The 22,258-nt window shown below is 40.8% G+C and overlaps 1 protein-coding gene across 7 annotated transcripts in view; it reads right to left on the bottom strand.

Annotated features, from left to right (window-relative positions):
• The window catches only part of WDFY2 (WD repeat and FYVE domain containing 2), a 314,549-nt gene that overhangs the window by 120,592 nt on the left and 171,699 nt on the right, over window positions 1-22,258 (bottom strand). The gene's annotated exons all lie outside the window — the stretch shown is intronic.

The following is a 22,258-nucleotide window of genomic DNA, read 5'->3' as shown; positions in this document are numbered from 1 at the left end:
CTCACAGGGGGAGACAGGTCATAGAACATTACAACACAGCAAGGTAAGAGCTAAGGTATGGAGATGCCCATGCTGTGATAGGAGCACGTGGGGGCATCTAACTCTGACTACAGAGCCCGGGCTCAGGCAGGGTTAGACAAAGCTTCTCAGAAATAATGGTGTCTGAAATGCAGGGTGAAAAGGCATTTGGCAGAGGAAAGTGGAGAGGGCGTAGGAGCACATTCTGCAGGAGCATTGCCTCTGCCGCCCAGGGAGGCAAGGCGAGCAGGAGTCGTGAGAATCCAGCCTGGACAAAGAACAGGCAGAAGGCCACCGATGCTGAGGATGAGGAGCTGGTCACAAAACCACGCTCGTTCTTGTTTGTTTGGGGGCAGCCTGGAAAAGGCGGGTTACCCTGAAGTAACCAGTTTGGAGGATGTAGGCAGCAAACCAAGTAAAAAAGGATGAAGGCCTAAAAGAGAGAGGACAGATTTTAGAGCAGTCAGGAAGTAGAAGCATCAGGACTTGGGGGCTGGCTGGATGTAGGGTGTCATATGAATGGTGGTGCCATTCATCAGTAAGTGATTTTTGTGGAAGGCAATGTTGAGTTCATCTTGAACACCCTGAGTGCAGGGAAAATCCAGTTAGGGCTGTTGCAGAGAAAACTGTCTACATGAAGTTCAGGGGTAAGACCTGGGCTGAAAATTAAGATTTGGGAGACATCAGCATATAAGGAGTAGTTACCAGAGAATAAGAAAAGAAGGCCAACAACAAAGACAAACACCAAGAGTTAAGGGGTGGTCAAGAGAAAGACATCTGCAAAGACCTTAGCACAAGCCAGCAGAGAGGCAGAAGAATAATCCTTCTTTACTTTACAGACACAAAATATGTCCTGAATTTTGGTCCAGAAAATAAGGTCATCATAAGCACACCTAAGAGCTGAACTATATTCACAGTGGAAACGTGCCTACAATAAAACACTATCTATATAGGTCATTTTTCTGAGAGAAAAGGGAAGGCTGGGGGTGGCAACAAACAGTATACCACAGGTTGCTAAGCTACTGAATAAAATAAGACGGGGCGTCTACCCATGTTGAAATCAGGCTTTTAAAAATGTGCCCTAGAATGATGCAACCTTCATTAGTTACCATAGCAATGAGCTTCATTTCCCAGGGGACAATTGTTATTTTTGCCACAACTGAAGTAACTTGGGGTAGGGGCTGGGAGAAGTGAAGCCCACTGGGTTTTGAAGGCCCTGAATTTCCAGGGAATACTTTTCTACAGATCACACCCTGCAACAGCAATACAAACAGAAGGAAGGCAGCCCCTAGCGATCTGCAAACTAATAGAAAAACTTTGAGCAACAGGATGTAGTTTTTATAGTCATTTGTTTAAAGAGAAAAAAAAAACGCTTCAAACGCAGAAAATGTTGCAGAGATTCTTAGAAAACATAGCTGATTTTTTAAAAGTTGATTTCTCTATGATTATCAGATTTCTTTAATTACTTGTAATAAAAACAAACGGAGAGGTTCCCAGCAAATGCATTCCAACCACATATAGTAAATAACCTAAACCCAATCTTCTACAATGCACTGTGTATCTTTTGTTTCCAGGGTTTCTCCATGATAGACAGATGCTACTGTGTGGAAACTGCAAGTGAATTGAGGTGGCCAGCGGTTTCAAGACTCAGAGACTCAAGCTGGGTGTTGTCCAGTATTGTCCAGCCTCTGGTCCCCTCTTGCCAAGGAGCTCAGTTCTCACATTAATGACCTTGGTACAACAGACCCAAATAACTTTGCTGAATCTTACACCTGGACTTTTTTTTTTCCTCACAGCTGTAGCAACTCAGCAATCAGTGGCTAGAGAAGAGGTATGGCTATTTTATATTTCAACACCTTGGGCTTTTAATGGCACTCTTGCTTTCAAAACACCGCCATTCCAGTTATTTGCAGTTATTTGCATCAGCAAGGTGTATTATTTATTCCAGCCATCTCCCCTTGGAGTTTTTATCAGTTGGGTCATTTCTCTTAATCCAAAGGCTGTGAAAGCCTTCACAATTTAGAATTTTTAAAATTACAGTCAAGTGACAACATTTTCAGTGTTTTTAAAATCTATAAAATGAAGTCTCAACATGAGGTTAATTGGACCCATGTAACAGGTGAGAATTACAAACAATATACCTGGAAATGGTTGTCTTAAGCAGTCAGTAGTAAGACCCTTGAGAGAGGGAAGGAAAAGATGATCCACAAGGTCTTAATTCGGAGTAGTTTTCTTACAAATAGCACTATTTTGTGTCTGCAGATAGTGCCCTTGTATTGCAGACTTGGCTTTTGTTTTTTTTAGTAATTTAACTCTTACTGACTAACGCTTAAGCACTGCTTCCTGTCCTTGCATAGTTGTGGGTTTTATACTTCCCTGACTCCCTCTGTCTCTCCCCAGAGATACACACATATCCACTTTCCCTATGAAGCCTTGGCAATTCCTCAGGCAAAACTAAGCTCCAGAATCCCATTGTACCTTGCACAGGCCTGTGTTAGGACACATCACATTAATCAATGTTAGTTAGCAAGTCCTTCTTCCTATGACACAAGAAATTCCCTGAATAATCAATAATTCCTTATTTGAATAAAGATTCAAACATTTTTGTTTTTTTAGAGTACCTACAATACTTTCATTTTTATCACATACAGTATTTAGCATACAGGAAGTGCTTTTAAAAGGTCATATAAATACAGGGAAAAAAAGAAAAAAGAAAGGGAAATTAAAGAGAAAAACGAATATTGTCCAAGCAGTGGTGAGGAAGAACCCACAAGGAAGTAGCAGGAACATCAATGCACCAGAAGATCATGGAGGCTGGACAGGGCCCTAGTTATTAGCATCAGCCATGCCATCTGCAACACAGCCAGAGTCCCTCACAGGCAAGAGAAACATGAGTACCACCCTTGAACTGGCAGCCTAAGCAATTCAACAATATGAGAGTGTTCATCAATACCACCCTGTAGGAGAAATCGGGATGATATCATTAGAGGAATAATATAGATTTAAATATTGTTCTTGGCTGTATACACAGTGGGAGGGCATGGTCTGTGTCATCCTACTCACCACCATATTCCTCCAGCCAGTTACAGTGGCAGGCATGTGAAAAATGCTCAGTAGAAACAATGAAACAGTAAATGGAAAGAGCAGTGATTCAGAGGATGCCCCTGGCTGCTACTGTTCTGAATCTGAGATGGATTAACTGTTGTCTTCCAGGATAGTCATCTTAAAAATGCAGCAGATCCTGGGGGAAGGGGAACAAGGAGTGATTGTGTAATGGATACAGAATTTCTGCTTGGGATGATGAAAAAATTCTGGAAATGGATAGTGGTGATGGTTGCACAATACTGTGACTATACCTAATGACAATGAATTGAACACTTACAAATAGTTAAAATGATACACTTTATGTTATATATATTTTACAATTTAAAAAAAAGGAAAATAGAATGATTCTCTCTCTCCACAACTGTAGTCTTCATAGAGTTGCCAAAGGTGCAGCAATTAAAGACACATGGCCACATGGCTGGGCGCAGTGCCTCACGCCTGTAATCCCAGCACTTTGGGAGGCCAAGGTGAGCAGATCACGAGGTCAAGAGATCGAGACCATCCTGGCCAACATGGTGAAACCCCATCTCTAAAAATACAAAAATTAGCTGGGTATGGTGGTGCGCACTTGTAGTCCTAGCTACTCGGTAGGCTGAGGCAGGAGAATCACTTGAACCTGGGAGGTGGAGGTTGCAGTGAGGTGAGATTGCGCCACTGCACTTCAGCCTGGCAACAGAGTGAGATCGTCTCAAAAAAAAAAAAAAAAAAAAGACAGATGCCCACAGGCTGGTCACAAAGCAGGTTTGTAGAAGTTATTCTGGTTGAGAATGTTATTATTAAAATAAAAACCTCTGGCTGGGCATGGTGGCTCACGTTTCTAATTACAGCACATTGGGAGGCCACGGTGGATCACTTGAGCTCAAGAGTTCCAGATCAGCTTGGGCAACATGGTGAAATCCCATCTCTACAAAAATACAAAAAAAAATAATAAAATTAGCCAGGAGTGGTGGAGCACACCTGTAGTCCCAGCTACTGTGGAGGCTGGGGTGGGAGGATTACTTGAGCCTGGGAGGTGGAGGTTGCAGTGAGCCGAGATCGTGTCACTGCACTCCAGCCTGGGCAACAGAGCAAGACTCTGTCTCAAAAAACAAAATAAAATAAAATAAAAATCTCAAGGGTCAAATAAATCAAATTAGCTACAAGTGAAGAAAGAATATATAAATTGTAAGATAAATGAAAAGCAATCTCTTAATAGAATACGGTCTTCACAGAGACAAAGATATGGAAAATGTGAAAGGCTGAACATGAAAAACAAGGTAAAAAAGATTAGAATGAAAAGGTCTAAGATATAGATAACTGGAAAGACTAATAAGAAAATGGGGAAAGGGTCAATAATTGAGAGATATCTCAGACTCTTAGATAAATTTTGAAAAATGCCAATCCTAAAATGAAGACAACTAATGACAAGGAAATTAGCTCAAGATCAGATCAAAATGTATTTCCTTTTCCAGATTAAATAAGATTATTACGATAACTGTAACTCAACTACACTCCCATTTTCCTGATATCCTGGAACATTAGACAAAATATTCTATAGGAATGCATGCAGACCTCTTCAGAGAAAAGAGGAATCCAATCATGCATCATTAGATTATAACCACTTTTCTTTGCTATGCTCTCATAAAAAACATGCCAAACACATTTTTCAATACCACCTCTTATATTTCAGTGGTGACTAGAAATGCTCCATGAACAGGCTGGCTGCGGTGGCTCACGCCTGTTATCCCAGCATTCTGGGAGGCCAAGGTGGGTGATCACGAAGTCAGGAGTTCAAGACGAGCCTGGCCAAGATGGTGGAAATTCCGTCTCTACTAAAAATACAAAGAATTAGCCGGGCGCAGCAGGCGCCTATGATCCCAGCTACTCGGGAGGCTAGGGCAGGAGAATCGTTTGAACTCGGAGGGCGGAGGTTGCAGTGAGCCGAGATCATACCACTGCACTCCAGCCTGGGCAACAGAGTGAGACTCTGTCTCCAAATAAATAAATAAATAAATGCTCCATGAATAAGATGGACCCAACTTGGATAGAACGTGGTTTTAGAAAATAACTTCCACTAACAAAATTAAATACAGCAGAGCAGAAGACAGAAAGTCCAACTCTTCTGCCTGCGCTGTCTCTATTTCTCTTTATCCTTTATGAATCATCCCAGTGAGCACAGCAAAGATATAATCATCCCCAGCAGGTGTGTGAAGGTACTAGCTAGGACTCTAGAGGAATTAAATGATTCGATAAATGTTATATAGGAAAATGGTGGGGAAAGCCACATCAAAATCTTATTGTCTTAAATAAAGTGTATGAGCTTTGTCTACTTGTTTGAATAAATCAATAATAAAAAGATGTTCAAATTAGGAAAATTTGAAAATGTTAAATGATATGAAGAAATTATTACTCATTTCTTTCTTTCTTTTCTTTTTTTGAGATGGAGTTTCTTGTTGCCCAGGCTGGAGTGCAATGGCGTGATCTCAGCTCACTGCAACCTCTGCCTCCTGGGTTCAAGCGATTCTCCTGCCTCAGCCTCAGGAGTAGCTGGGATGACAGGCACCCACCACCACACCCAGCAATTTTTTTGTATTTTTAGTAGAGACAGGGTTTCACCATATTGGCCAGGCTGGTCTCGAACTCCTGACCTCAGGTAATCTACCCGCCTCAGCCTCCTAAAGTGCTGAGATTACAGGCATGAGCCACCGCACCTGGCCTATTCATTTATCTCTGTGTGATAAAGAGGCACTAGGGTATGTGGAACCAGTTATCCTTTACAGATATGTACTGTAGCATTAACAGGTAAAATGATAGAATAATCTAAAATTTGTTCACAGCAAATCCCAACATCCATACCCAACAAAGGGTGGAAGGAGTAGATGCATGAAATACGACTGACAAAGGTTGATAACTAAAGCTGCATGACGGATATATTGCTATTTCTGTGTGTTGTATATATTTGAAATTGCCCACAAGAAACTGTTTTTAAAAATCTTCAGCTTTTGACTCATATCAACAATTGTATAAATTATATACAACAGCCTCTTCTGGGAGCACAGATTATAAATAGAAAAATAGTAGTGATTATTAATTCAAGCAGTACTAAACACTTTTGTCATTTACTTAGCAATCTGAATTGATTTAATATCCTTTATTGATATTAATAAAAAGTTCACAGATAAAACACTTTATCTCTAGATAACAAACAAATTCTGGGCTTCTAAAATGAATGAACCACCTTGAATAAATTGTGCTTTTAAAGATTTGAACAGCTGAGGCTAATTATCTAGCATATTTGCCCAAATGTTAAAAATAATAATAATTGATTCACAGTATCAGAATAATCCTGCTAGAAATTTTTTAAAAGCTCTCATGTCAAATATTCTCAATATATATGATGGTAGTATATGTCAATGAGAAAGGAGACAACAGCATATGGGCGTCTTTGAAGTTAGCAGAGTAGATGAAAATGCCTACTTCTGCAGTGCTTAAATGTATTTCATTAGAAGATTAAATTCTCCTCACTACTGAAAAACACCAAATGGCATAAAATAATTCAGATTCCACATTACATAATCTACATTATTTCGAATATCCATCTACTTTCCCTTATGACAAAGAGACAAGTACTGAGTTTCTGGATGGAATCATAAAAGCCCTCATAATCCAGCCTATATTAAAAAATAAGACTAACCATTTCTCACAAACTTTAAATAAATCTGATATGTTTTGTAGGGATACAAAGGAGGTATAAAACAAAAAAATCTAAAAGACAATGATATATCTTTCCTCTGCCAAGTCAAATAAACAAACGACAGTAACTACTACCCTCTACAATTTTGCTTGGAATAAAGTGATGATTTTGAATAAATGGCTGAAAAAAGTCTCATGTTATCTTGGAAAACCACAGTATACAGATAACCCCTCCTCCTATAATCAACCTTTCTTCCTGTGGGTTTTTGTGATGCATAATGTATACTCATGAATGTTAATAAATCCCATAAATCAAAATCACATTACCTTTTCTTCCACATTGAGCCTTTCCCATAAGCTTCTATAGAATTGTGCATCAATGTTCCTTGATATATCAAAGTACATGGTGTACAAAAGTGCAGATGAACCCACGATAGCAAAATTTCTTTACATTTTTGGTTGAGAAAAGTCTCTTGCCAGAGACAATTCATTATATTCTTGACCTCCCTTGATTTTGTGACAATAAAAAAAGCATACATGTAAACTCATTAAATGCACAGAGAAGCCATAGAAACAGAAACTTCTGTTTATTAGCCCTTATTAGGGCTAAGTGGGGTAAAAGCAATAGCTGTAACTAAATTATTTTCTAAAATTTTCTTCAAGAATTTATCAAACTGCAAAAAGATTCTGAAATTCCAAAGAATCTTGAGCTTGAGCTAAGGCTGACAAGCCACATAGTCCCTTCGCCAAAGGCCATTCTGTAATGAAGCATAACATGTAAATCATTGCTCTGCACATTATGCATCAGTATCAAGTTAAGCCCTGCAAAAATAAAAATCCAAAAAGTTTAGCAGTGCCCAATATTTTTACTAGCCAGCATACTTTCAAGGAGTTATGTAGGTAATAAAATGAATGAAATCAGCATTTTCTGACTCACACAGCATAGCTTTTCATGAATGGGTATTTTTGTGTGCAAATGGATTAACCCTCTGATCTCATTTTAATGAGTTTCTTTTCGTCTTTGAGGGACTACACTGCACGGAAGCTCAATCATTCTATAGTCATTTAAATCAATCCATCTAAGAGTTTTAAGAAATCCACTCACTTGCACTTATTTGGGAATACTAAATTCACCAAAATTTAAACGCAGAGAATAAAGTTATCTCTTCCATCCAATAGGTTGCTCAGCCCTGTCAAATTCTTCCTCCTTAATGTGACTAAAATCTGTCTTCTCTGCTATCCGTACTGCCTTAGTTCACTCTCTCATTAATACCCCACCCCCAGGAGCATACTAGCTGGTCTCCTTACTCCTTTTCATCCTTCTCTGATCCCTTCTTCCCCCAGGCCCTGGAAGTCATCTTTCTAAAATCCAAATCTAATTATGTCAGAACCTTCAAAGATTTGAGGACCACGCTCAACTCTATAGTTTACCAGGCCCTCCAGCATCTGACCTCTGTCTGTTTCTCTGACCCTATCCATCCTAGCTGCCCAACGCTGGCCCCATTAGTAAACTACTCTTGTCAGAGGCATTCAAACCAGAGTGACTCCATCTAGAGTGAGGGCTAGGAAAATGAGGCTGGGACTTGCTGGGCTGCATTCGCAGAAAGTTAGGTATTCCTAGCCTCTAGATGTTTACGGTTAAGAGAACTGGTAATGTTTACTAAACAGACCCAGACTTGGGAGTGTCCTAATATCCCAATATCTTGAGAACAAAAGCATTCCTAATTTTGCTTTAAATAATATCAATTCTTGCAAAATACAGTAATTAAGACAATTAATCCTTTATCACAAACCCTTGTAGCAGAGCACATCTCCCCATGATCTTTTTTATCCTATATGTACAAGCACTGTACCTAGGGTGGACGCATTCCTCCCCTTACTTTCAGGAATGCCCTACTCTGTCTATGGAGTGGTTATTCTTTCACCATTTTACTTTCTTAATAAACTTGCTTTTGCTTTGCACTGTGGACTCACTCTGAATTCTTTCTTGCAAGAGATCCAAGAACCCTCTCTTGGGGTCTGGATAAGGACCTCTTTCCTGTAACACTCAGTTCTCTAACATGGTAGCTGACAAACATTTGGATTTCATAGGTCAAAAAAACAATAACAAAAACAACTAAAAGGGTAGTGAGTGAAACAGAGGGTTGCCAACTTTTCATTTGCCAAAAAAAAAAAATTATTTCAAACAAAAACAAAATCTACAATTTGCTAGCACTTTCATTTTACAAAAAGTTAAGAAAAACATGATCTTATCATTTTAAAACACAAAGAAATTTAATTCTAGAAATAAAATGCTCATTGCATTGCCCCATCCCCTTTTTTAAAAATTTCACTGCACACTGGTAAAAACTTTTGCATGAACTTGCTCAATGAAACCCCTGCCCTAACTCATCATACCTCTATGTCCCTGCACATGCTGGCCTCCTGCTGAGGCAACTGTTCCTCCTCCACCCCCAGTTTTCACCTGCAAAACTAACACACCTTATAGTGCCAGGCAGTCCTTTTCAAATTTTAATGTGCATAAGAATAACCTAGGGATCTTGTTAAAATGCAGATTCTAGTCACAAATATTTTGTCTGGTGTTTCTTCTAGAAGTTTTATAATTTGAGGTTTTACATTTAAGTCTATGATCTGCTTCGTATTCATTTTTGCATGTGGTATGAGGTATGGATCGAAGATCATTTTTTCACATGTGTGTATCCAATTGTTCCAGCACCATTTGTTGAAAAGCCTGTTCTTTCTCCACGGAGTTGCTGTTGCTCTTTGGTCAAAAATCAAGTGACCATATACATGTGGGTCTCTTTCTGGACTCTATCCTGTTCCACTGACCTATTTGTCTAGGCCAAGTGATCTCACTCACATGTATCTAGATGGATCATGATCCAAAGACAAAGAGCATTCTGTCAGATGACAGAGGACCTGGAATATCCCAGACCTCTTGAACGTTTGCCTTGTTTTCTTTCCCCTGCTGTACTGTATCCTGTCTTTATTAAAGCCTTAGGTAAATATACTTTCTGGAGTCTCATGAGTACTTTCCATACCTGACCCTGGGTAATTGCTGTGGTATTTTGCTTTCCGTCATTAAAAAGACCTTTCTTATCACGAAGCCCAAGGACTGGCTGTTCTCCATCATGCCTCAATGGGTCAAGGTTAATTCCCTCTTTGCCTCTCTGCTAGAACTGGCACTTCCCAGGTTAACTGAGGGCTGATCATAGCCTACAGGCCTGTTTTGATAATAACCAGTTAACCATGACCAAGGTAACTAAGATCATTGTAAAATGAGGAATTTTTTAGTCTGAAGTGTGTTTACAAATCAGAGTGTGTGTGCCAGTGTGTGAACTGCAAATATGCATGTATAAATGTGTGTTACAGAGGTAGCTGAAGCTAACAGACTCATCGACCTGAAAACGAACAAAACTCAGCAAAAACCAAAATCTTTCAAGAAATATCACCAATTACCCAATGGACGATTGTTGGGGTTCCTGATATATGTAAGGGAAGACAAAATTGTGTACCCAGCATGTTGAAAAAAAACATGATGAAACTTCCGGTGGGCATTCCTTCCATTAAGAGAGTCAAGCCAGGTTAAAGTGTATGTAGGTGCTTCCATATCTGAGAAGGGAATTACACTTTGGTACTGCCCAGATATAGGGACACCAGAAGAGAAATGGGGAATGAGGGTATGGTTACAGTAAAGCTGCCAGTTTTCCTTCCATTAGTTGAAAAAATTAAATAGTAGCAGAAGGACTAATAACATATTGAGCATTCATTATTTTCAGACACATTGTGTTTTATTTGCTTTGTATCATTTAATCCTTACAAAAGTACTAGGAGGAAGAGAGATCCTGTTTTCACTTCCCCTTTAGAAGTGAGAAACTGTAGTGTGGAGACCCTCACCTGTCTGTAGTTCCCAAGCCATGGGGAAGAAGAACCAGGAGTTACTCCCGGGAGTCTGACTCAAAAGCCTAAGCCTTACCATGAGACTATTTCTGAAGCTGGCTGAATGCTCAGAGAGAGGAAGAAATCAGACATGGAGGACAAAAGGTGAAATGGAGGAAGTTTGGTGAAAAGTTTTCACTATTTAGAAAACAGAAGACAGGAAGCCGAAAAAAATGGCTTATAGGCATTTAGAGCACCTTGCACAGTGCATTAGCTAGATCTGGATTTGATCACGTCTAATTTATGCCTCAAGGTACAGAGACAAAATACACGCTGTTCTGTGAAATTCTCTCAATTACGCAAAGCTGCTGTTCTTCACAGGCTGGCATGAAAAATGATGATCACGTCATAATTTCTCTCTCAACTCTTGCCATTTAAAAGGTTTAGAACTTCCTGCTGGGGGTGCAGTAGCTCACGCTGTAATCCCAGGACTTGGGGAGGCCAAGATGGGCAGATAACTGAAGGTCAGGAGTTCAAGACCAGCCTTGCCAACATGGTGAAACCCTGTCTCTACTAAAAATACAAAAAAAAAAAAAAAAAAAATTAGCCAGGCGTGGTGGCAGGCACCTGTAATCCCAGCTACTCGGGAGGCTGAGGCAGGAGAATTGCTTGAACCTGGGAGGCAGAGGTTGCAGTGAGCCAAGATGGTGCCACTGCACTCCAGCCTGGGCAACAGAGCAAGACTCCATCTCAAAAAAATAAAACTAAAAAATTAAAAAATAAGTAAATAAATGTTTAGGGCTTCCTTATGGGGGGACTCTGCATTCTTCCCTTCCCTCTACTCCAACTCTGACCTATGGATAAATCCACTTAACCCAACCATGATGCACCCTACTGTTTTGATCAATAAACAAATGTCTTCACAAAAAAGTCCTCCTTGCTCTACTATAGTTCTTTCCTGGTACTGAATATATGGGGAAAAAAACAAAAAAACAAAAAAAACAGCCTTTTCCAATCTTATAGACATGCACCACCACACCCGGCTAATTTTTGCATTTTTTAGTAGAGACGGGGTTTTGCCATGTTGGTCAGGCTGGTCTCAAACTCCTGACCTCAGGTGATCCACCTGCCCCGGCCTCCCAAGGTGCTGGGATTACAGGCGTGAGCCATTGCACCTGGCTGCCTTTTCCAATCTTAGTGCTAACAAGTATTATAAATTTATAAAAGCTTAATTGACTCTTACCTGGATTCATGATATATTTTTAAATCTTTGTGAATTAAAAGGCTAAAGTACTACTTTTCCTTAGGTTTGGTAAATATATATTGAGTATTTATCATGAATCAGGTCTAGTACTAGGAATACAGAGAGGGTAAAAATGGGTTCCTGGCCCTCACAGAACTCACAGAGTAAGATTTTCATCCACTACTTCTGAAAAAAAAAACACTTCTAGGGCTTTGCAAGACTACACTATCAGTTCTTGGTTGTTAAAGCCCTGTAATAATTCAAATAACTCTCATAAAGCCAAGCTCAGTTTTAATGACCTGAGAATTATTTAATCTTTACAATGGTCCTCTAAATTGGGATTATCCTCATGTCCATTTTGGAGCAGATGAACTGAGGCAAAAAGAAGTTAAGTAATTTAGGTAAGTAATTAATTTAACCTCTTAGAAATTAATCAAAGGAGCCAGAATTCAAACCCAGGCAACCTGTCTCCAAATGTCATGCTCTTAACAACGATTCTCTCCTGTCACTGAAGAAAGACTAAAATAGTGTGGCACTGCACCAGATTAAACAGAATGACCAATGGGAAAGAACTGAAAGCTCAGAAACAGACCAAAGTATATATACTAATTAGCATATTAAAAATTTATTAAAAATCATACGGGGACAAATGAATTACACAATAAAAGGTGCTGCCCTATTTATTTATTTGGTTCTAAAAACTTCAGGTGGTTTAAAGAATTACCTGTGATGGTCTAGAATCAAGATGATGCATGTGACTCCCTCCCCTCATCACTTCTTGCTAAAATGATCCAACTAATTCAGGAGAAAAAAAGTCTCCACCACTGACTGGCTACTTCATAAGTGACCCATCCACAAAAGTGACCCCTTAAGAAGAGCTAACAGGAATGATTTAGCAAACAGCAGAGTGAGCGGAGAGGCCAATTAGCAGCCAGTTCCCAGAACACCCACAACAAAACTGCTGCCATTCATCAATTATTTAGATCCAGATACCCTACTAAGTGCCTTAAGCCGTTAACAAATTTCAATATTATTATACACACGAGTAAACTGGGGCTCAGAAGTTGAACAAGATGACCAATGTTATACAGTTCTCAAGTAGCACAACCAAGATTGGAACACAAAGGCGATCAGACTCAAGTTTAAACTCTTAATCACTCCACTACACATGGGGTGGCCAAGTCCACCAGGATCCCCACTTCAGAGCCTACTGACAGCTTCAGGATCGGAGCAGAGGCTGGAGGCCAGGCCGGTGCTGGAGCAGCAGCCATGCTGGTTGGAGTTTCTGCCTGGATGCCTAGGCCAGGCAGCTATTCAGGGGGAAGGGAAACTACCCCAGTGGGCCAGAAGCTGCCAAGGCAGACACAAAAGGGACACTGTTCCTGAACAAAGACAAAGTCTGCCCTGCAGTTGTCTCCCACTGCCTACAGCTTCAACCCTGCCCCACACAAACTATTAGAACTCTAAGCTGCAGATAAAAAAAAATCACAGTAAATCTAACGTTTTTCCCTATTTTTGCCTGGAATGAAAAGAACTGAATAATGACCTACACAACCTCTGACAAAGCATATTTCAGTTACCAATAATGAACAAATTAGACCTACTTGGCAGATGAGTGAACAGAGAAGCTAGCAAACTAGACAGGGGAAAGACCCAGTATTTTAGGTGAAGTGAAAATCTTTGAATAATTAGGGTAACTGCTAGAAACAAGACAAGTTTGTACATTTAAAAATTTTTAAGATTGCACATTTTAAAATTTTCTCAGTGAGATTTAAACTTTTGTATCTGTATCATTGATTACAAAAGTTATTATGAAGAGAGATGAAAAAGGAGCAATAGGACATAGCAAATGAAAGTGAAAAGCAAAACGGGTAGCCTAAAGAAGAGATGCACTGAAATGCAGACTGGCTCCTGCATAAAACCAAACGGGAACCTGAAAGACCTGCTCCATGAAATCTCCCAGAAAGCACAAGAAAACAAGGAAAAATGGGAAATTATGACTGAAAAATATAGCACCTGAATGGTAGAAGATCAAATCTGTGTCTAATAGGTATTTCAGAAAGAGAAAACAGAAGAAATAATATTTAAGTAAAGAAAAAGTAACAAATACTGGGAAAAAAAACAGAACTCAAAATGAGTTTTTAAGAATATAATTATTCATTCAGAGCTTGGCAAAATTAATCACAAAAGAACCATGCTCATCCCAGGAGAGCTTTGGAATGTCAGAGAGAAAAAGAGTCCAATAGACATCCGCTCCTCCACCAAGATTAACAAAATAAAAAGGAACATGAATGAGATGAACACTGGGTTTCTCATCTACCATACTAAGTGTTAAAAGACAATGGAGTAAGATTTATAGGACTCTGAAAGGATAAGTCTATGACACACAAATTCTAAATTTAGATGAATTATCAATACTATAATTATCATTACTATAACATAGAAGAAATACATTAATAAACAGGGGAATCAAAAATATATTTTCCACATACCTTATCTGTAGAAATATTCTTAAGGAAGGGAGGATATATAATCAAATGAAAAAATAGAATAAAAAACTCAAGAAAGTAAAAGATAAATAGAAGTATAAGAGAAACAGCAGTGAGCAATAAAGCTAACAAAGCTAGAGAGGTCTAGGCTGGCCACAGTGGCTCACGCCTGTAATCCCAGAACTTTGGGAGGCTGAGATGGGAGGATTGCTTGAGCCCCACAGTTCAAAACCAGCCTGGGCAACATGGCAAGGTCTTCGTCTAAATAATGTGTGTCAATGTTGAAATCATAATGCAAATTATGCTTTCAACATTGTAAGTTGAAAGCATGCTTGAAGGAGCATAATGTAAAAAAAAATGAACAAATGTTTCTTATTATTTCAACAAAATTTAGACGGTAAGGAGAAGAAAAGAAGAAAATGTGCTGAAGTGATCACATGGCTTAGGAGAACTCCATAGATACTGTTCTAATGATAAACAAGTAAGTTCGAATTTTAATTACCCACAAGAAGAACAAAAATTGGACATATAACTTCCAAGTCACAGAGAATTGTTTTCCTTCTTTTTAAATTTTTTTTTTTTTTTTTTTTTTTAGAGACAGGATCTTGCTTCATCTCCCAGGCTGCAGTGCGGTGACACCATCATGGCTCACTGCTGACTGAAATTCCTGATCTCAAGTGATCCTCCCACCTCAGTCTCTCAAGTAGCTGAGACTACAGGCACAAGCCACCACACCCAGCTAATTTTTACATTTTTTGTAGAGACGGATTTCTCCATCTTGCCCAGGCTGGTCTTGAACTCCTGGGCTCAAGTGATCCTCCTGCCTCGGCCTCCCAAAGTGCTGGGATTACAGGTGTGAGCCACCATGCCCAGCTTGTTTTCTTTCCTTAAAAAACAGAAAAGCTTGCTGGGCATGGTGGTTCATGCCTGTAATCCCAGCACTTTGGGAGGCCGAGGTGGGTGGATCACCTGAGGTCAGGAGTTCGAGACTAGCCTGGCCAACATGGTGAAACCCCGTCTGTACTAAAAATACAGAAAATTAGCTGGGCGTGGTGGCACACACCTGTAATCCCAGCTACTTCGGAGGCTGAGGCAGGAGAATCGCTTGAACCCAGGAGGCGGAGGTTGCAGTGACCCGAGATAGCGCCACTGCACTCCAGCCTGGGTGACAAGAGCAAAAAACTCTGTCTCAAAAAAGAGAAACTAAAAAAAAAAAAGAAAAACTTGAAAAAAAAATTTCAGTGAAAGCTAAACAATCAGAAAGCATAATAACTTGAAAACATAACACAAAAAGCCAAGGGTAAGACCAAACATTCAGTAAACGCTAATGGGTTAAATACCCCTATAAAAGAGAAACCCCTCATCAACTGGGTAAAAGAACAAAATACCACCCATCTTACTGGGTTATTAAATGAGGCAATGTGTGCAAAAGTGCCACACATATAGTTGTTCAAAAAGTATGCATAAAGAAAGAAATAATGTTGTGGGCACTGTGGTGACCCAAACATTAAAAAAAAAAAAAAAGAAAGGGAACTCTACCAGTTTAAAACACCAAAAAAATTCACTAAAATAATAATTTTTTAAAGTCTTATGATGAGCTGACAGGAAAATAAAACAAATAATCAGAAAACAAAAACAAAGTATGTAATCTGTGACTCAGAAATTCCACTTACAGAAATTTACGTTCACATGCTATAAAAGTAAGAAATCGTACATGGGAATAAATAAGAAATTTAGGACAGTTTTCTCAGTTTAAGATGATTTGGGCTGCAAATAACAATACCTAACCTCAGTGATTTAAAGAAAACAGGGTCTGACCTAAAACAAAACGACTAGAAGGTAGTTCCAGGTTGATTCAGTAACTCAATGTCTTTAATGGCTAAGGCTCCATATTTCTGCTCTATCACTGTTAATGTGCTGGAGATATTATGTTAAGTGAACACAAGGTTTATAAGACTGTGTATATAAAATGATTTTAACTATACTAAGATCAAAGAAGAAGTAGTTAGGAAACATATTAATGTTTGCTAACATTAGTGGTTGCTCCAAGATTGTGGGATCATGAGTGGTTTCATACCTCCTGCTTCACATACTGTTTTTGTACTTTCAATATTTTTCAGATGTAATACATGTATAAACCAAAAAAAAAAGAAAAGAAAAGAAAGAAAGAAAAGAAAAAAAAAATCAAAGAACTAAAGAGAAATGTTACTGAAGAAAACAAAAAGGCTCAATCACCCCTTGGCCACAGTGACATAGGTACTTTCTCCTTGTTTTCCAATTAGAATTATTTCAACTTGATTGGTTTATGAGGTTTTTAAATTCTCCATGACACACACAGTAGTTCTGTATAAAAAGGAAGCTCATGATGTTATTAATGATTATCCTCTATGTAGAGTGCAATGCTTGTACAGAACAGTTCACAGAGCATTTCACACACCTTTATTTCATTTATATTACTGAATACAACCCTTATAAATAAATAGAGAAAATTAAAAAATAGGTAAATAGACCATTTTGTAGTGAGGAACCTCTTCCAAAGTCATATTAAATTGAGAAATTTAAAATCAACCCAAATAACATCCTCTTTTCATATACCATGCTTCATAAACATAATACTAAAACAAATACATGGTTATATCAATTGCCAAAGACTTAAAATTCTTTTAGGTATCTAATTAATACCAGTAACCATCTGCATTCCTAAATCTACTGTAATCTATATACATGAACGTTTAGAGACCAAAGCAGGCTAGGGAGAAACCCACACTATCCACTTGGTGTGCTTCATGGTCTTCCTCTGTTAGCCTTCCTCACTAGAAGAGAGAGAACAGCTTGAGAGACTTCCCACGTGAGGAGTATCACTTATCCCTTAGTTTCATAGGCATTTTCCAAGACTGTCTTCTCCATAGCTTAAAACTAAAAATTTGGGTCTCAGAATTTCAATTTCAAAGTTGAAGGGGACCTAAGAAATAATCTATTCAAACTCTTCATTTCACACACAAGGAATCTGTCAATGTATAGTTTAAAACCACCAAAATGGATCACAGAAACAGAAAAGTCCCACAGAGCACACAAATATGTCTTCAGAAGAGGTCAAAACCCTGGAAGAATTTAGTCTGCTGCTCAATCTTAAAGTTACGACACTATTTTTTAAATGCTGGTCAATGGGTTTCTAAGGCCCTTTTTAGACACTGCAATTCCACCTGTTAGAAAATTCCATTCAGTTAAACATGACTTGCAGAGTAAAGCAACTAACTGGCATCTGTGATGCATCAAGGGCTCTATTAGCTCATCCTGCCTCTCTTCTTCTGATGGCAGCCGTGGCCATCTGGAGGGACTACTCGGAAGAGGCCGGCTGCAGCAGGGGGGGTGCCGCTAGGGATGCTCACTCTGTGAGGCCAGTGGGAGCAAGGAACAGGTGGAAACCGTGCCCCCTACCGAGTTGGTGGGATGGGAACCCAGTGCTCCTGGGTGTAGCTGCAGCCATCCAGCTGAAGCTCCAGACACGAGCATCCCTGGACTCCCAGGGGCCTGGGAAGCCCTCCTGTCCCCACAGGCTCAAAAAGACCTGCTCCCACGCCCTGGCCTCTCCCACTTCCCGGCGTCCGCTCTGATTTCAGAACAAAGTGGAAGCAAAGCCCGGGCACTGCCGTGACATGGTCGAGTATGCATGCACATGGGGCAGCACTGCACACCAGCACCCCCAATGCCGCCTCGGCCCCCTCTGAAACTTTGGGCACTGAGGAGCTCAGGGAGGGAGCCCAGTGGGGCCTGAGGGGCGGCTCAGCGCAGGACTGCAGGTGCCTCTCAGCACGAACAGCCTGGGTGCCCTGGATGGCATGTTGATGCCAGGACGCAGACAGGTTCCTGGGCAGAAAGGGGTGGGTCCCCAGTGAAACCCCACCTTCAAGCCAGGGATGGCCTGAAGTCTGCCAGTTCCAGCTAGAGTCTGGGGCCCAGAACGAGAACTTACAGTGCTTTTTCTGAGCCTGCCCATGGCTGCCCACGAACCAATCAGCATGCACTTCCTCCCCTCTGAAGCCCATAAAAACCCCCTGGACTCAGGCAGACTCCGGCAGATGACTGGACCACCTGCCTGTGGAGAGGAGCTACCCACTGTGGGTCTCCTCTCTGCTGAGAGCTAAGCAGACAATGGGATAACCCACCAATGGAGAGGAGCCACCTACTGCAGGCTCCTCTGAGCTGTTCTGTTGCATAAAGCACCTCTTTGCCTTGCTCACCCTCCACTTGTCTGCATGCCCCATTCTTCCTGGACATGGGACTAGAACTACGGACCCAGCTGGGCATGGTGGCTCACACCTGTAATCCCAGCACTTTGGGAGGCTGAAGCGGGCAGACCACCTGAGGTCAGGAGTCCAAGACCAGCCTGGCCAACATGGTGAAACCATATCTCTACTAAAAATACAATAACAACAACAAAAAAAATTAGCCAGGTGTGGTGGCAGGTGTCCATAATCCCAGCTACTTGGGAGGCTAAGGCAGAAGAATCACTTGAACCCATGAGGTGGAGATTGCAGTGAGCCAAGATCATGCCACTGCACTCCAGCCTGGGTGACAAGAGCAAGACTCCATTAAAAAAAGAAAAGAAAAGAAAAGGACTACGGACCCATCAAATGGAGGTCCTGAAAAAGCTGCAAAATAAACAGGGCTGAAACATGTCCCCCTCCCTGCCCCTTCCCGCTCACCACACTGACAGTGAGAAGGAGAGAAGACCTGCAGCCTTTTTGGGATCCCAGAGCAAGGAGCTCCCCAAGCTAGGGCTGTGACACCCTCTTTGGGGCTCTGCAGTTCCTGGTGTCTCCAAGCTTCCAGGTGCCACCATGTTCCCCTCATCTGGACACAGGTGCCTGCAGCAGAAGCTGCATGCAGTATACCTGGTCCAGCCACAGGCTGGCATGGAGCCGGCACCCATGCCAACATCTGAAGCTGCCCGCCCTTCACAGCAGCCAGCATGCCTGGCTGTGTGCAGTGGCCAGATCCCATGCTGGCTGGCTCACACCCCCATTGCCATTCTGCACCTGGCTTACCCTTGGTAGGTATGGGATCTGGGCTGGCAGCACAAGCCAAGCACAGCCTGCTGGGCTGAATGGGTGGAATGAGTCCAGCAGGCATGAGCAATACTCAGGCAGAAGGCACCACTGGCCACAGAGGTTCCTGGCTGGCAAAGCAACACCCCAAGGATCCCGTGACTTCTACAAGGAATGGAAATTAATCTCTGCCTCTTTTTATTATTGTGGTTGTCTCTAGTAATGTGATATGAAACACTGAAGAGAGGAATTTATGAACACCAAATAGTAAAAAAAGCATGCTAAAATAAAAATTTATGTTAGATGTGTTTCATTTTTTTAGCCCCTGCCACACTAATCACACAACTTGTTAATTATATTTGATATACAAAATTGAACTATAAATACCTGTTAATCATCCATCAAAATTTATGGCGTGAACCTCACTGGTGGAGAAAGAGAAAGGAGCTATTATTGAGCCTTGTGCTATGGAAGGTGCTTCCTGTATTTTGTGTATGTTCCTATATTTTTGTGTATGTTGGTATAATCCTTAGAACACCTCTGGTAAGCAGATATTTAAAAAACTTCTTTTACAGAGAAGGGAATGGAGGCTTAGGAGGTTAAGTTGTTCAGGCCTCACAGAGAGCAGAAAGAGATACTTGAATTTCAACCAGCCCAGTCTCACTCCAAACCCTATCTTCTTTCTATTGTACAAATGCTGCCTCAAGTATTTATACAAAATGGAAAGAGATCCAGGTCTTATTGTTGAAGAATGTATGTTCTAAAGACAAGCTTGGGCCTCATTCCCTCATTTATTTAAGAGTTCAGGATTTCAAGTGAAATGTGAAACATTCTTTCCCCTTCTGCATCTGTCCTCCTTCAGATCTGTGCTGTCAGGCCACTGGTGTACCAGCCAGCAGGCCATGCTTGGCTGCCAGGGTGCTCCGGGCCACCCAACTATGACCAGAGGGTGCGTGAAAAATTGTTACCTGGGCTTATTTATAAATATATAAACAATGCATGACAACATTAAAACAATCAAACAGGAGGAACTCACTGGAGTGTTAAGTATATGAAATGCTGCATCAGGTGAAAAATTCCCTCCATTGGTATCAGCTTCCTTTTCGAAGTCCTGGCTGCGCCTCATCCTTGCCCCGTCAGCATTCCGCCCTCAGCCAGTGTTGGCAGTGCTCTGGACTGGTGAAATCTTGGCTGAATTCCATAGGATTTCAGTTGGCCTCAGTAATATTTTTGCTTAGCTCTCAAGTTCAGAGATACTTATTCTATACATGACTGCCACCTTTTTATCCAATTTCTGAAACCCTCTGAATTGAGGAGGATTTTTAATGGACTCTTATTAAGAATGGGTACCGAATTTTAGTGATGGTTGCCTTGGGATGGGAGGAAACAAAGCAAAATATCAATTTGTTTTTTAAAGGATATACTACTTTTAAGATAAACAGATTTACCTTTTCTCTTTTATTACTAGTTAAGGCTAAAGGATAGCTACATTCCTTCCCACGTTAAAACAGAACAAACTAAAACTGATGAACAGGAGCGTTACAGTGCAAACATTTACACACACAAATGCTGGGCACATGCACTCTTAAGTGAGGAGGAAACCATGCAGATACTAGAAATGTCTCTGGCTTAAGTGCTGTCCAATCAGATGTACTTAACCAGAAATACCAAGCCAAGTCTGAATTATGAAATAACTATTAAAGTATATCCAGACTTACCACCTCTTACCACCCTGGCCACCATCACATCACCTTGGTCACAGCCACTTTTACGTCTCCTACTGCAATGTCCTCCTAACTGGTCCTCCAGCCTCTGGCCTCACCCACCCCACCCTGCACCTAGTTGGCTGTCACACAACAGTCAGTTGATACTATCAAAATGAGTGAAATCCCAATCTTGATCTGCTCAAAACTCTGCAGTGGCTCCCCATTTTACTAGAGCAAAAGACTAAATCTTCACCATGGCCTACAACACTTTTTGTCTTGTGACATCCCCCTAATCTTGCCTCCTAATACTCTCCTTTCTCTCACTTCCTCCCAGACACACTGGCCTGCTGAAAACCAGGGACGTTCCTGCCTTTGCACTGGCTGTTCCCTCAGCCAAGAAGACTCATGTCCAAATAGCCCCAGAGCAAACCCCCCAACCTCCTTCAGATCTTTGCTCAGATGTTGCCTCCGTGAGAAGTGCCCTAGCCATTCCTTTTTTAAAAGGAAAAACTTCACCTCCTCCCCCACTCATACCTACATTCTCAGTCCTTTACTCCTGATCTGTATTTGTGTCCACAGTGCTTACCATTTTCTAACATAGGCTTATCAATCATGATCATTGCTTATTATGTATTTTCCCCCCAAGAACATAAGCTCCATGGTGGCAGGGATCTTTGTTTGTTTACTAATATTAGCCCATGCCTAGAATAGTGCCTGGTGCAGAGTCAGGGGCTCAACTAACAGTTGTTGAACACATGGTGAATTAAAGTAAAATTAGCAGAGTGAAAGTGGTCTGATAATACAGTCATATCAAGAACTCAACACACAAGACTCTTGCCACTTCCAGCAATGAATGGAACAGGAAAAAGCAAATCAGGGGTGGAAAAAGTGCAGGAGCAATGGCTAGCACCACAGTTCTTGGGGGCAGTTAAATAAACTGATTATTTAACTATAAATAATCAGTTAAGGCCTGAGACATAGGGTTAGAATACATTGAATCAAATCTGAACTCCCGCTTTCAGCAAGTTCTGACTCTATCAGAATCCAGCAGTAATCTGTCCAAACTGCCCCAAGAAAAAGTGCATGCCTTGAGTAGCC

Source organism: Gorilla gorilla, chromosome 14, assembly GCF_029281585.2.
Source record: "Gorilla gorilla gorilla isolate KB3781 chromosome 14, NHGRI_mGorGor1-v2.1_pri, whole genome shotgun sequence".
Lineage (NCBI taxonomy): Eukaryota > Metazoa > Chordata > Mammalia > Primates > Hominidae > Gorilla > Gorilla gorilla.
Note: the sequence above shows the minus strand (reverse complement) of the source record. Positions and strands in the feature narration are given on the sequence as shown.